The following is a 14,811-nucleotide window of genomic DNA, read 5'->3' on the forward strand; positions in this document are numbered from 1 at the left end:
AGACGGTTTTTGAACCAAAGGACTCCTTCATCTGTCCTGAAGTCCGAAAGTTGTTCTTTGAGGGCTCTTTCTGTGGCGGAACTGCCCGAATTATTCCAACTTAAGTGCCTAAGTCCCGCCTTAGAGGCTAGACCACACTTAAATGGGAATAACCCGTCAATCCCTCGGATCTAGTCCGACGAGGCCACTGACAGGATCAAGTACCACAATCTCACTCGATGGTGAGTCACAGAGCAAATACAATAAAGCATAAAACCATACATCAAGGAGTATTAAACTTATTACATCATCATCGGAGTTTTAGCAAAAGTAGTCATCATTGTTCGAAGTGCAGCGGAATAAAACTAACGATAAATAAATAGAGAGATGGGGAAGCCTGTCCCATCACTCCTCATGCTCCTCCTCAGTCGAGGCAGGATCCCACTCGACTGTCCAACCCGGTGGCAAGATGGACGGCCAAGTCACTCCAGCAACCATGTCCTCCAAAGAACCTGAAAAATTATGCCACAAGCAAGGCTGAGTATACTAATACTCAGCTAGACTTAACCGGTGTGAGGAGGCTACTCCTCTACCTCTAGACATGCAGCTGTTCGGCTGTGGGGTTTGGTTGCCAAAAGCACTAGATGAGTCTAAAATCAAGTTTTAGCTTTGTCAAGTTTAAGTGTGACTCTCTTAAGACTAAATGTGTACTATCTACTCATTCATGGTATCAAACACATTTAGCAATCAACATCTTGTGCCACATCATCACATTTCAACTTGTTACTCAATGAAGTACAATGGATCAAGAAGTCTCATTAGCTGCGAGAAGCAGACGATTCGAATCGAGTTTTTATCCTTGCAAGGTAAACCTAAACACACGACATGTAGGGGCACTCCATCCCCACACATATCAACCGTCCCCATCGATTCCCCGTCAGCAGATCAGGGCTCACCGCCTTGGCGTACAATGCTTCACTGACCCCGACTGCCGTCGTGCAGTGACCGCACTTGTACCCACCATAACCGGAATGGGAGACCACGTCTCAGGCCGCGTGAGGGGATATGTCCACTGCCAGGTTCACTCAGGTACTAGGCTTACCAATTTACCATATTTCTCGGCATGTGCTTAGTACGTTCAATCGCTTGACACAGGTATCCGCACGTTAATCCTTATTCCAATTTTTATCTCGTAGACCACGCATCCCCATGGATCCGTGTCCACAGACCAACATCGGTATGATATTAAAGTGGGTACAATCAATGTCCTGACCTCGCGCGAGTGCTAGAAAAATCACTCGACTTCTACCGAGATCCTAATTAGCAAAGCAGCTACTCGACCTAGCATACTAGTATCCATCTCAACAAGGATTCCTGAGTTCATGCAACTAGGGTTTCAATCAACTCCTACACTTAAGTGCACAATACAAGCCTACAAACATTAAGTGCAGTAAAATAGCATAATATAATTGGTTATGCATAAAACCAGGGCTTGCCTTCCAAAGCTGGGGCAGGCAGATCCTCTGGTGCAGGCTCTGGTGCTGGATCCGGGGCTACCTCCTGAGCAGCTCCTTGCTCCGGCACGAGGACGTACTCTCCGTCAGCGAGGTTGCAATCTATCGAATGCAATGAATAAGAATATGCATGCCATGATTATGCAGGATTTGTAAACATTATGCTAAGTGAAAGAAAACTAAGTTAGTTTGGTAACTTAGGGTTTCCTGGTCATACGTGGCTCTTTTTATGGTTATCTATTTTAGGTTTGGGTTTTGCCCAGGGATAAGCATAGTGAATTGAACTTGGATTTCTCATAGATGTTTTAGTAGACAATTGAGGGATTTTGCTGGTTGGGTTAAAATGATATTACTCTCCCTTATTAATTTCCTTTTTTCATTTTCTATTTATGAATTCTAGGGTGGGGTTGAACTACAACAGTGGTTCAACCTATTCCAAAAATTCTGCAAATTTTACAGTGGGTTACTATTGGTCATTGTAGTTTGTCCTATAAATTTGAGGTGAATGCTGATTCAGATATCACTTGTGCAAAATTAACAAGAATAAGTCCTTTAAAGGGCATTTCACACTATAGCTGTGATTTAATTGGGGTTTCTGTACCAATTTGTATTTTTGTCCAAATACCTAGGTGATATTAGGCCTCTGTGTTAAATATCACAGAAAAAGGCCTACTGGATTTTTAGTTGTGGATTTCTAAAGTTTTATGTCAAAAAGGCACTTACTACTATCTTGTTATTTGAAAAATGTCAAACATCAGATTTCATATTTTTCCTATGTTCTTGATAACAAAACATGTTTTTCTAAGTTTTCCTTGTTTCCTTAGAATAAAAGGCATCTCCTTTATTCTATACTAAACAAGGGTATAATAAATTTTTCTAGTGAACTATACTGAATAAGTAAACTAACAAAAATGTGGGTGCTCCTTGGTTCTCTATTTAAACCTCCATTAATATTTTCTCTAACTTTAGGCTAAAAAGGATTTAAATGGTAAACTCTACTTTAACTGGGTGTACAGAGGGATTTATTATTTTTAAACAGGTTAGGAAGTGATTAGGTACCTCAGTCTAACAGTGCAACTATTTTTCCTCATATTACTTAGCTTTTGGCCAAATCAATATTTAAATCCAAACCATAAATTCCTTTGCAATACTAAGGGGGTTTTGTATTTTTCCTAAGTAGTTCACATTATTTAGAATCAGGCAAAATTTGTTTGACCAAATTTGGTTGAATAAAACTGAAGTTTTGAATTTTACAAGCTCTGTTTGCCTTTAAATTAGAAATATTGAAAAGGTTTCCTGGAAAACCAGTTTACACCGAGGACCCTGGGTTCATTCTAAATCAATCCACTCATTTCTACCCCTGCGCCACTATTCCCCTGGGTCACTGACAGTTCAAAACCCCCCCGACCTTTCCTTCTTCCTCCCCGAGGTCCTTCCCCTAATGCAAACAGTACCCGCGGGAAAGAAAAGGGCAGCGCGGCTTATCGGCGGTGAGAGGGGCTGGCGAGGGGCGGCGTTGGCTTCTGGAGGTCCTGGCGGTCACAGCGAGGTACGGCTCGACGGCGGTGGTGGCCGGAATCGGCCGGTCCACGCGCGCAGGCGGGTGATCTCGTCGGCGACGGGGGTTCTGGCTGAACCACGGCGACCTAGTTCAATTAAACGGCACGATGAGCTCCACGGGATGACGTAGAGGCTATGTGCACAAGGAATCGAAGAATGGGGCAGAGATTTACCCGGTCTACGTTCACCGGCGATCGGGTGAAGTCCGGCGACCGTTGGCTGGCTTCTCCGGCGAAGCAAAGTCCGATTCCTTGCTCGGGGAGCTTCACCGAGGCATGCACGGTCTCTTCCGAGGGTCGAGCGTGGCTGGGAAGGGCTCAGTTGGCCGGTCTACTGTGGCAGGGGCTCGGGTGGCCGCGGGCACGCTGTGCGCGGGGCAAACGCCGGTGGTTTCGGGCTCCGGTGAGGTCGAGCGTGCGCGGAGGAGTACGGTCGACGTCTGAGGGGGCTTTATAGGCGCGGGCGCGAGCAGGGGACACGGGCACGGCTCAGCGCGGCGTGGGGCGCGCGGGGTCGGGCGCGGGCGTGCTCTAGCGTGCTCAGAGTGCGTCGAACAGGTGGAAGTGTTCATCTGCCCATGTTCAACAGCTCGCCGAGATCGCTAGCCTGTGAATCTTGGCAAAAATTCGGTGCAGGCCTCTTCCTGGCACCTAGGGCTATCTCTTATGTGTGAGTCCCCATGGCAGATATGCCCTAGGTAGGGAGATATGCGGACGCCAAATCTGGCTTGTCCCTCTGCCCACCTCGCGACAAAAGCCATGCCAAATCATGTCAAATGTCTAGGGCTCGGTCTCAACTCTTTCCAGTGGGTGCCTTAGGTGGTATGCCACATTTTTGGTATACAACTTAGGTGGTTTTGGTGCCATCTACTAAGTGAACACGGTGGATCTTTAGATTAGGTGTAGAATTTGACTTAGAGAGAATTAGAGAGCTCTAGCTCTCTCTCCACTTAAGGAATGGATTTGGGGTTCTTTAAGGGATCTTTTTGCAATGTTTCCTCTCTGTATTTTGTAGATTAATATGTTACTTAAACTTTGGCCAAAGGTTAAATCATGACTTGCACATTTGCTTAACCTTTCCCCCTTTCAATCCAAGGTTTTAGGAGTTAAGGGCTCAAGAGGGGTATAGGGTTTAATCCTCTTTTGCCCAAGGTGATAATTGCACAAAGGCTTGGGTAATGCTTTTGGTCATTAACATTCTTGGCTAAAACATGGTCCCTAAAGTTTTATACTCTTCTTCTCAAGTTTCTTCCACATGTGATCACAGTCATCAGTGCATAGAGGTGCCATGGCCATGGTAACACCTGGGGTGTTACAGCCCTCCCCCTTAAAGGAATCTCGTCCCGAGATTTTGGGTAGAGTCCTCTGGAGGGGTGCCATGAAGGCGTGTTGGTGCGTGGTTCCATCTTTTGTTCAAGTTTCTCTAGTTAACTGCTCTTCGAATGTCATTCTCTTTGCGACTTCAGAAGGAAGTCCTTTTTAAGTCATTTCCACAACTTATACTACCCTTAACATCTAAGTTTTTCTTATATTTGAATTCAAAGGGAAGGTGGGGGGAGCGAGAACGTAGAAAATCCTCAGTCTCCCATGTAGCTTCTTCCACTGAATGGTGACTCCACTAAACCTTATACATTTTGATCGACTTTGTTCGTGTTGATCTCTCCTTTTGGTCCAATACCTTGACTGGGTGGTCTTGATAAGACAAGTCTGGTTCTATCTCAATTTCTGATTCAGGTAATACTTCAGTGGGTAGGCGGACACATCTCCGTAGCTGAGATACATGGAACACACTGTGAACTGCTGACATGTGGGGTGGCAACTCCAATTGATAGGCTACGGGTCCACAATTTGCTTTGATCTCATAGGGCCCAATGTAGCGAGGAGCTAACTTGCCCTTGATTCCAAATCTCTGGACACCCTTGGTGGGTGACACCTTAAGATAAACATGATCTCCCACATTAAACTGCAGAGGCTTCCTCCTCTTGTCATGATAGCTCTTTTGCCTGGCCTGAGCAGCTTCTAGGTTCTTCATAATAACTCTGACCTTTTCCTCTGCTTCAAGTACCAAGTCTGGTCCAAATATTTCCCTCTCTCCTGCTTGAGACCAATTGAGCGGGGTTCTACATCTTCTCCCATATAAGGCTTCAAAAGGTGCCATCTTCAAACTGGACTGATAGCTGTTATTATAGGAGAATTCCGCCAAAGAAAGACACTTGTCCCAATTTTTACCATAGTGTAGCACACAGGCTCGCAACATGTCTTCAAGGATTTGATTTACTCTTTCTGTCTGGCCATCTGTCTGCAGATGATATGCGGAGCTTCTTATTGCATGGGTCCCATGTGATTCTTGTAGCTGCTCCCAAAAGCGTGCCACAAACAGTGCTCCTCTGTCAGATACAATGGTCTTTGGAATACCATGCAAACGCACTATTTGATCAACATAGATTTCTGCATATTTCTCTGTCTTGTGGGTGGTATGCACTGGTAAGAAATGAGCGGTCTTGGTCAACCTATCCACAATAACCCAAATAGAATCATGGTGCCGGGAGGTATTGGGCAATCCCACGATGAAATCCATGCAAATGTCCTCCCATTTCCAAGATGGTATGGGAAGGGGTTGCAAAGGGCCTGCTACCTTCAAATGACTGGCCTTGATTCTCTGGCAGGTGTCACATTCGGATATATACTTGGCAATTTCCCTCTTCATTCTCGTCCACCAATATAAGGATCTGAGATCATGATACATCTTATTGCTGCCCGGGTGCATGGAGAATTTTGAAAGGTGAGCCTCATCCAATATCTTTCTTCTGAGCTCAGGGTCCTTGGGAACAACCAATCGATCTCCAAACCATAGAATTCCTTTGCTGTCCTGACGGAAGCATTTGTATTTTTCTGCTTTCTGCTTGATCATTTCCTTAATAACCTGAACACCCCTGTCTTCAATCTGTGCCCTGACTATTTGCTCTTGTAATGTGGGCTCTACCGAGATATAATTTAAAGCACCTGAAGCAACAATTTCTAGGTTCAGCTTGCACAACTCATCACACAGGGTGGTGACCTTTGCATTCATGTTCATACAATTGCACTGGGCCTTTCTGCTCAAGGCATCTGCCACAACATTGGCTTTGCCAGGATGGTAATGCACCTCCAATTCATAGTCCTTGATTAACTCTAACCATCTTCTCTGCCTCATATTAAGATCTGCCTGAGTGAAAATGTATTTGAGACTCTTATGATCAGTGTAAATGTTACAGTGAGCTCCCATCAAGTAATGTCTCCATATCTTGAGAGCATGAACCACAGCTGCTAACTCCAGATCATGTGTAGGGTAGTTCTGCTCATGGGGTCTAAGTGCTCGGGAGGCATAAGCAATCACTCTGTTATCTTGCATTAAGACACATCCCAATCCAGTAACGGAAGCATCGCAATATACTTCAAAGGGCTTGGTATTGTCAGGTTGAGCTAGCACTGGGGCTGTTGTCAAGTGCTGCCTTAGTGTATGAAAGGCATCTTCACACTTCTGGCTCCAATTATACTTGACTCCCTTCTTCAACAGTTCAGTCATTGGCTTGGCAATTCTGGAGAAATCCGGAATGAATCGTCGATAATACCCTGCCAATCCCAGAAAACTCCGAATCTGTCTCACTGTGGTAGGAGGTTTCCAATCCATTACTTCATGTACCTTTTCAGGATCAACTGATATCCCATCCTGAGAAATTGTGTGACCCAAGAGTTTAATTTCCCTTAGCCAGAATTCACATTTAGACAACTTAGCATAAAGACGATGATCGCGCAGTCGCTGAAGCACGATGTGCAGATGCTCAGTATGCTTGTCTTCATTCTTGGAATAGACCAGGATATCATCAATGAAAACCACTACAAATTTGTCCAGCTCTGGCATGAATACTGAGTTCATCAGATACATGAAATAAGCCGGGGCATTGGTCAGCCCAAAAGACATCACCAAGAATTCATAGAGCCCATATCTGGTAGAGAAAGCCGTCTTCGGAATATCACTGGCACGGATCTTCATCTGATGGTAGCCCGAGCGAAGGTCTATCTTGGAGAACACTTTGGCTCCCACCAACTGATCAAACAAAACATCAATGCGGGGCAGTGGGTATTTGTTCTTGATGGTCACCGCATTGAGAGGGCGGTAATCGACACACATTCTCAGACTTTCATCCTTCTTCTTTACAAACAAGGCTGGGCATCCCCAAGGTGAAGTACTTGAGCGAATGAACCTCTTGTCCAACAACTCTTGCAGTTGCTTCTTTAATTCTGCCAATTCTGCTGGAGGCATCCTATAGGGTCTCTTGGATGTAGGAGCAGTTCCGAGTTGTAATTCAATTGCGAACTCAATGTCTCTATCAGGTGGCATCCCTGGCAACTCATCCGGAAAATCATCTGGGTAGTCACAGACCACCGGGATTCTTTCAATCGGTGACTCTATCATAGTGAAAGCACAAGAACGGGTACAACCCTGATCCGGCAAAAATAATGTGGTTTCACCACAAGTCGGTGAGTGCACTTCAATGGCCCTAGCTGCAATATCCATCGTGGCCTGATGTTTGGTTAACCAGTCAGTTCCCAATATGATATCCACACTATCCAAACCCAAAATGAGGAGGTTGGTTTTGATTATCAAACTACCAAACTTTATAGGCACATTCTTGTTGATTTGGTAGGTGGCAACCCTGCCTCCTGGTGTTGAAATTGTAATACCCCCATTGGTGTGGTGAAAAGGTAATTGGCACTTGGCACTAAATTTGGTACTGATAAAACTATGTGATGCACCAGAATCAAAAAGAATAATTGCAGGATAATTCAAAACAGAAAAGATACCAGTCATGACGGGTGCTCCCTCTAGGATGTCATCCATGGTGGTGAAGTTCAGTCTGCCTTGCCTCACTTGCACCTTCTGTCTCTTGCCTTGATTCTGGTTGGCACGCTGTCCCTGCCTCTGCTGGTTCCTGGGGCAATCCTTGGCATAATATCCGGTGTTACCACAAGTGAAACACCTGTTGTCATTGGCCTGACGGTATTGCTGCTGCTGTTGATTGTTCCTCTGAGCTGGAAACTGGGTGCGGTTGGGTGCCTGCTGCTGCTGCTGTGGTCGGATCACCCATCGTCCTTGCTGCTGCTGAGGTCCTCTGTTCTGAGTGTCAGACACGATCCTGAAGCGCTGTGGCTGAGCTAAAGGTCCTGCCATAGTGGTCTTCCTCTTCTTCTCTGCCTGACAAGTTGTGATACAATCTTCCTGGGAAATGGCCATGTTAACTAAGTCGTTATAGCTGTTGGCCCTGACTGTGTTGAGACTGTAACACCCCTGGTGTTTATATTCCGCTCGACAACGAGTATGGATTTAAGCACGTAATATCAGTGGATGAAACGGATACTAAAATTTAATCGTCTTCGCCTATTGTGATTTTAATATCGCATCTCTTTCGTCTGTCGCGGGTGCGACATCGTTTTTATTTCATCTATTCGGGCTCGTCCTAAATTTTTGTGCTGTTCAGAATATATTTGTTCTGAAAACCGGTGCGTCCGGTGAGTATTTAAAATTCATCGCTTGCGCGAATACAAATTCGGAAGCCCGACTCACTCAGATGATTTTATCCCGAACAAATTAATTTGAACTCGACGACTAAAATACTCGGTGCAAAATAATCCGAATCGTGCGTCGTCTGAGTGAAATCGTGTGCGAGGATATAATTCAATTTATTCTTCGGCACGCTGTTTGGCGACGAAATCGCGTATGCATTTGCGGATCTGGTTTCGGCTAATTTTGGTCGAATTACGCAGAGCAGATTAAAATATCGAAGCCGAACTCGTTTCAATATGGTCCGTTTACATCGTGGCCGGAATTTGTCACGAAGAGTATCCAAACGAGATTCGGATAGCACCGTCTTAACTGTGTTTTGGTGACGGATAAATTTTTATCTGAGTTTGACCAAACCAATGTTGTCTTAAATATTGAATCTATCGGTTTACACGCTGTCCGAGAAAAACGATGCGCCAGCTCATTGTCGGATTATTCTCTGATTGAATATTTGGATAGCGGGCGAAATTCATTTAGGTTCAACTAAATTAATGGCGTCTATCCTGATAGTGTTTTAATCTATTCCATTTATATCTCACCTAAACTCTAATCCCAGAATACATATTTATTCGTGTAAAAAAAGGAAGAAAATCATTTTCTCTTGCTGCAAGCGTTCGGCTGTGAGGAAAGAAAATGGGAAAATCCTTCTCTAAATATCTCTACCATCCTTTACAACGTACTTGGATTTTTTTTCATCACCATTGAGAATATCTACTGCGTGCTCTTATCTTCACGCCGTGAATTTTTTTTTAGAAGCCCAGCCTTGTTCCTATCGCCTCCTCTCCTTATCCTCAAACGGACATTCCCTGGGATTTTCCTCTACAGTTCCAACTTTCACGCTTTCCGTGGAAAAATCCTGCCGCCCTTCCCTTCTCTGATTTTTTCAGCCGGCGTTATCTCCCTGCTCGGCAGTCCGTCCCTGTGCTTGTTCTTCAAGCCGCGCGCTCCTCAAATTCTCAACTCCTGCTCATCTTCCACCAACGCGCGCTGCTCCAGCCTTTCGCTCCCTGGCGCTCGCTCAGCTCGCGGAGCTTCCTCTACGCGGCGCTCCTGCTCCCCGAGCTCGCCCCTGCGCGCGCTCAGCTCCAGCCCAGCTCCCTGCATCCATGGCCACTGCGCGCGCCGTGCTTCTTTCTCTCTGCTCGCCCCGGCCCCTTCGCTCCCTGGGCGTGTCGCGCCCTGGCCATGGACATCGGTATCGGCGAGCTCACCCTGAGTTCCCTGGCCTGACCGACTTCCTCTGCTCGCTCGTGCCCGGCCAACTCCCTGCTCCAGTTTCCCCTGCGTCGGCCTCCTACGCGCAAAGTTCGTCTGTGGCTGCGCGCACGAATCCCTGCTCGCCAGCGTGCTCTGGATTCAACCATGAAGCGTCCCCTGCGTCTCCTCGCCGTGATCTTCCTTCTCCAGCCGAGTCCCTCGCGCAGGCCGCAAGTTCCCTATGTTCCACGTCTGCTCCCTCTGTCTATTCCCTGCCGCAGAGCTCCTGTGTGTGCGAGTTCTTTGGTGGACGTGCGCTGGCCGTGCTCCACTTTGCCCATCGCAGCGCTTCAGCTCCAGCTCGCTGCGCGCTCTATCGGTTTGCTCAACTTTAATTCCCAACTACATCGTCGATCTCGTAGACAAAAGTAAGCGAGGTCTCTGTGCATCGCTTATCAAGTACTCGGTCGAAGACTTCAATCGAAGATCGTCATCATTCCGTGCGTCATCAAAGAATCCCAAGAATCGGGTGAAGACAAAGTTAGCGGCATGAAGTTCGTGTGACACCTGCCAAGCGCTCGACAAATTGACTGGATCGGAAAATCGCTACCGATCTCGCGGATTCGTGTCAGCTGTTGAAACGGTAAGCTGATGAATTATTTAGAACAGTTCGATCGATGAATAAATTAATGTGCTAGTGCGATGCTCATTAAGGTGCTCGATAAATTGCGTAAGTCACGAAACTCTCGTCGACTTCGCAGTTCTTGCGATTATCGAGCCAGGTTCAGTTATAGTGAGTTATTTCGCTATTCCAGTCAATTAGCTGAATTAATGTACCGAGTAGAATATTAGTAGGCCTGTGTGGTGAAGGAATATTTTAATCACTTGTAAAGATGTAGTATAATTTATAAAGCAAGAGATAAGGTTAGCATTTAATTAACTAGCTGGTGAGTTGTGTAGGCTAATTATATTTCATTTGTATAGTTTGTTGTTTGTGATGTTTGCGTTAGGTTCGAGAAGCGTAATTATTGCGCGTAGTCGTATAGTAATAACTAGTGTTTTCGTAAGATTGTACAACAACTCGCCCTTAGGTGTTTAATTCGCTATCGCATAGCACTATTTAGGTTTGTAATATTCATGTTTATATGCATTCATATGCATAATGCATTTCATTTAGGTACGTTAATTAATCACGTGATGCGGAAGACGAACCAAGTCGACCCCAAGCGCGGGCTACTTCGCATGGAGATGCTGATGAACGAACCTGCCTGATCAAGTGCTAGGACAAGGATGATCGTCAAATGGACGTCACCTAACAACACTAACCTAGTGTTACCCAGGCAAGCCCCGGTGCATGCAACCCCTTTCCTTGTGTTTTTAAATACTTTTCGCACACTTTAAGTCTAGTGAAATGTGCATTAAGTTTATAGGAATTGCTTGAAACCCTTTGATGCATTGCTTTCCTTGATATCCATACCTTTATAGATACTTCTGTGAAGTATCAAAATATGATTTACAAAAATGCTTAGTCTTGCTTAGATCTTGTGGATAGAGGTTGTCCTTAATTTAACTCGAGAAAGGATGGCTTCTACCTGCAAGAATATTTTCATTTGGAGCAATGGTGGGATCTTACTGCAAAGTTCCCTGTGATGCTCTTTCATCCTAAGGAACATACACAATCCTAAGGATGGAAATACTTAAATTGAAACTTGGGCTAGGAACAGGTGATGTTCTACCCAGGTTGGTTAAGGATTAACGCGTATGTAGGCGTGCTGACCGAGGACCCTTTAACTGGTCACATGCCTCGTCATGGGTAAGCCTTGCCTCGGGCAGACTAAGGCCGGAATAAGATAACACGAAATGGGCGTGGAGCGGTGGCGAGAGTAGCGTGTACCCTCCGTGGCAAGAGGCTGGACGGTGGTGTATCTGTGCTCTCGGTTTGCGTGAACCTGATCCGGTCTTAAGAACCCCGGTGGCGGGTTGACATATGCAAGGGTTAAGTGCTACATATGTCGTGTGATTGGAGATCCTCAGCTGAGTATAATCGATTCGGATCGCCGTACCTTCGCGGTTATGAAGACTTGGTCACTTTTCTACAACCTAGAGTCAGGATGTGAACACTATGGATAAAAATGATGTTGGCTTGATGTGATGTGAAATTAGACTAGATGCAAATAGAGTCTATTAATACTTAACATGGCGTTAAAAGATTGAAAGTAAGGACTCACTTTAGTAAGCTTCTTCTGCAAAACTATAAGTTGATTTTTGCTAAAGCCTCTCCTTGACTCCTATTTATCCAGCATACCCTTGAGAGTCTTTTCCTCAGTCGGGTAAGACTTGCTGAGTATTCCATACTCAGGGTTTATCCCTTTGTTGTTTTTAGGTGAGGAAGCGACAAACTTTTGTTGCTTTTGCTCCAAGGTGGTACCAAACGAGGAAAAACAAGACTGAAGTGCGGGAGGACTCGGTCCTCCACTTAGGATCTTTTGTTTATTAAACTTATCGGGAGAAGTTTGTGCATCCCCTGGTTTGTATAATAATACTACTCTGCACTCACTTTTAGTTCTGGTCTGTAATAAATTAACTCAAGCTTGCTTTTGAAATAAATGTAAGTTTATGTAACTGCTTCCGCATGTCTTTATCTCCGATGTTCTGTAATGTCTGCAAGACGGGTGAGACGTTCCTGGTAAGGTAAGGAAAGATACCGAACTTGTCAAGTAGTTCAGGGGCACCTACAGGGTTGTCTGACGTCCGTTGGACAAGGACAACTGTAGGTGGGCCTAATTACTTGGGAGGTTCCGTCACAGCTGGTATCGGAGCTGGATTAAGTATATACAGTCACATACATATTTTCAGAACAAAAGTTTTGGTTTTGAAAACCTAGTTTCAACTAAACACATTGTTTGGCTTTGAAAAATAGTTTTGAAAAACTATAATGCTAGCGACATCCTCTGTTAAGCCCTAAACTAAGGACTATTAGGTGGCTTAGTTGAAAACCACTAACCCACAACCGGGTGGGTATTGCATACATGTGTATTGTTATTTTTAAGGCCATTCAGTCTTGAATGGATCGACGCTCTAGGTAAGGTGAGATGTGAGAGCATGACCGAACAACCGTCGGTCTAGCGAAATGCTTAATTGTAGCGCTTGATTATATACATGTTCCACATATGTATATATGAAGGCTGCGACGTGGAGTATTTAATTTTCTGGGATTCAGTACCCCATGGATGTGTATGGGTATACAAACATGGGAAATACTGAGAAGTGTGATGTACTTGCAACTACGCACCTACGCTCAGGTAAGAAGGTGAGTTACCATAATGGGTTGCCCTATGGTTAAAGTGTGGCAACGACGCCTATGCGTGGCTCAGCGCTTAATGATGAGCCAGCCTCCATATAGCAATATATGGAGTATAAACTGTGATAAACTGTCTTGTGTGAATTGCATCATTGGGAAATTGGGTTGTGATGGATTTTTCTGCAGGTACACTAACCTCGAAAACGTAGGTGTAGCTGACGACTAGCAAAATACCGTGAGAGTCGTTAGTGTGCCACCGATATAGAACGTTATTGCCACAGTATGTTGGCAAAACTCATGAGGACGTATAAGACGAGCATGCATCCTGATTGTTGCATCCTGTTTGTCACCTATACACCCAAAGTGCTTCTCTCATCTTTATTCCAGTAACCATTGATTGTAGATAATGTAGTGTAATGCTGAATTATGAACTTCGATGAAATAGGTGTCCTCCATTCTTTAGGTAACCTGTTAGGGTGTTATATGTGTTTGCTCTGGTGCTTGATGTACTGATAGAAGGTTAGTGACTTGTTTGCCTAAACCCAAATCTAGGCCATGTTCTTAGTTGGTGAACCATGACCCAAATTTGAATTTTCCATTAACACTCCATGACCAAACTCATACAAATAAATGTTTAGATAATTTCTTCGTTGGACATAAAGTGTACCCGGGCTTAAAACAAGAATCTCGAGTCATGTCTCATTCCAAAACCATTCCCTTGTTTGGTTGGTGCAAGCTGTATTCCACTTTGCCTCTTCTGGAGGATCACATTGTTGCTTTACCAACCCAGTCTAGGAAAGACATATTCAGTCGTTTTCTTGAATTTGGTGCCTTTGATTTTTCTCATATCTATCGAAGGCATACCAACTTAATCTTGTGATTGTTTTTCCTCCGTATCTAGTCAGATACTAATCCTTGACCTTGTAATCTCTATGATGGGCATATAAATATGTTTGGGGCTGAATTAACAGTCTCCCATCATACTCCTTCCATCAAGTTTAGGTTATGGCCATGCCTTGTTCATTTCATTGGGCCATGATCTATTTGACTCTCTACTTGTAACTGTTTTGACAGGTAGAGTCTCTTTGTATATTGTCACCCTTGCCCAATTCATTTGTGTCGCGTGAGATTTCTTATTGGTTATGTCTGGTAATGGTGTTATGACTAAAACCGGTGGTGCCGTGACGAAACCGAGGGCCTTCTGTGTGTGCGCACACATGGTTGTGCTGCTCGGCACGCGCTGGTATCACAGTTAGTAGTTGTAATCCATTATGAGACTATGTCAATGCGTTATCTTGGCACAATATTTTTTTAGCTACGTGAGATTGTTATTGGTGCTAGTTCGGTAGTGGTGTCATGGTTAATGACTTATGGTGCCGCAGCGAAACTGAGAGCCTCCTGTGAATGCGCACATAGGATTGTGCTACTCGTCGGATGCTGGTATCAAGGTCTCTAGTCATGATCCACTGTGGAACTACACTAATATATTATCTTCCGTAGATCTCTTCCTTGAAACGATTTCGGTGTTATTTGTCGAGTGATCAAGTAACATCTATCATCTCTGTTGGATCAAATGGGCATACCACTTCCCATGCGTAGTCTCTTTTTCCTTAACTTTGGTAGTGACTACACGTATACAAGTTCCCTTTACGTCCTTTG

Source organism: Zea mays, chromosome 6 (assembly GCF_902167145.1).
Source record: "Zea mays cultivar B73 chromosome 6, Zm-B73-REFERENCE-NAM-5.0, whole genome shotgun sequence".
Lineage (NCBI taxonomy): Eukaryota > Viridiplantae > Streptophyta > Magnoliopsida > Poales > Poaceae > Zea > Zea mays.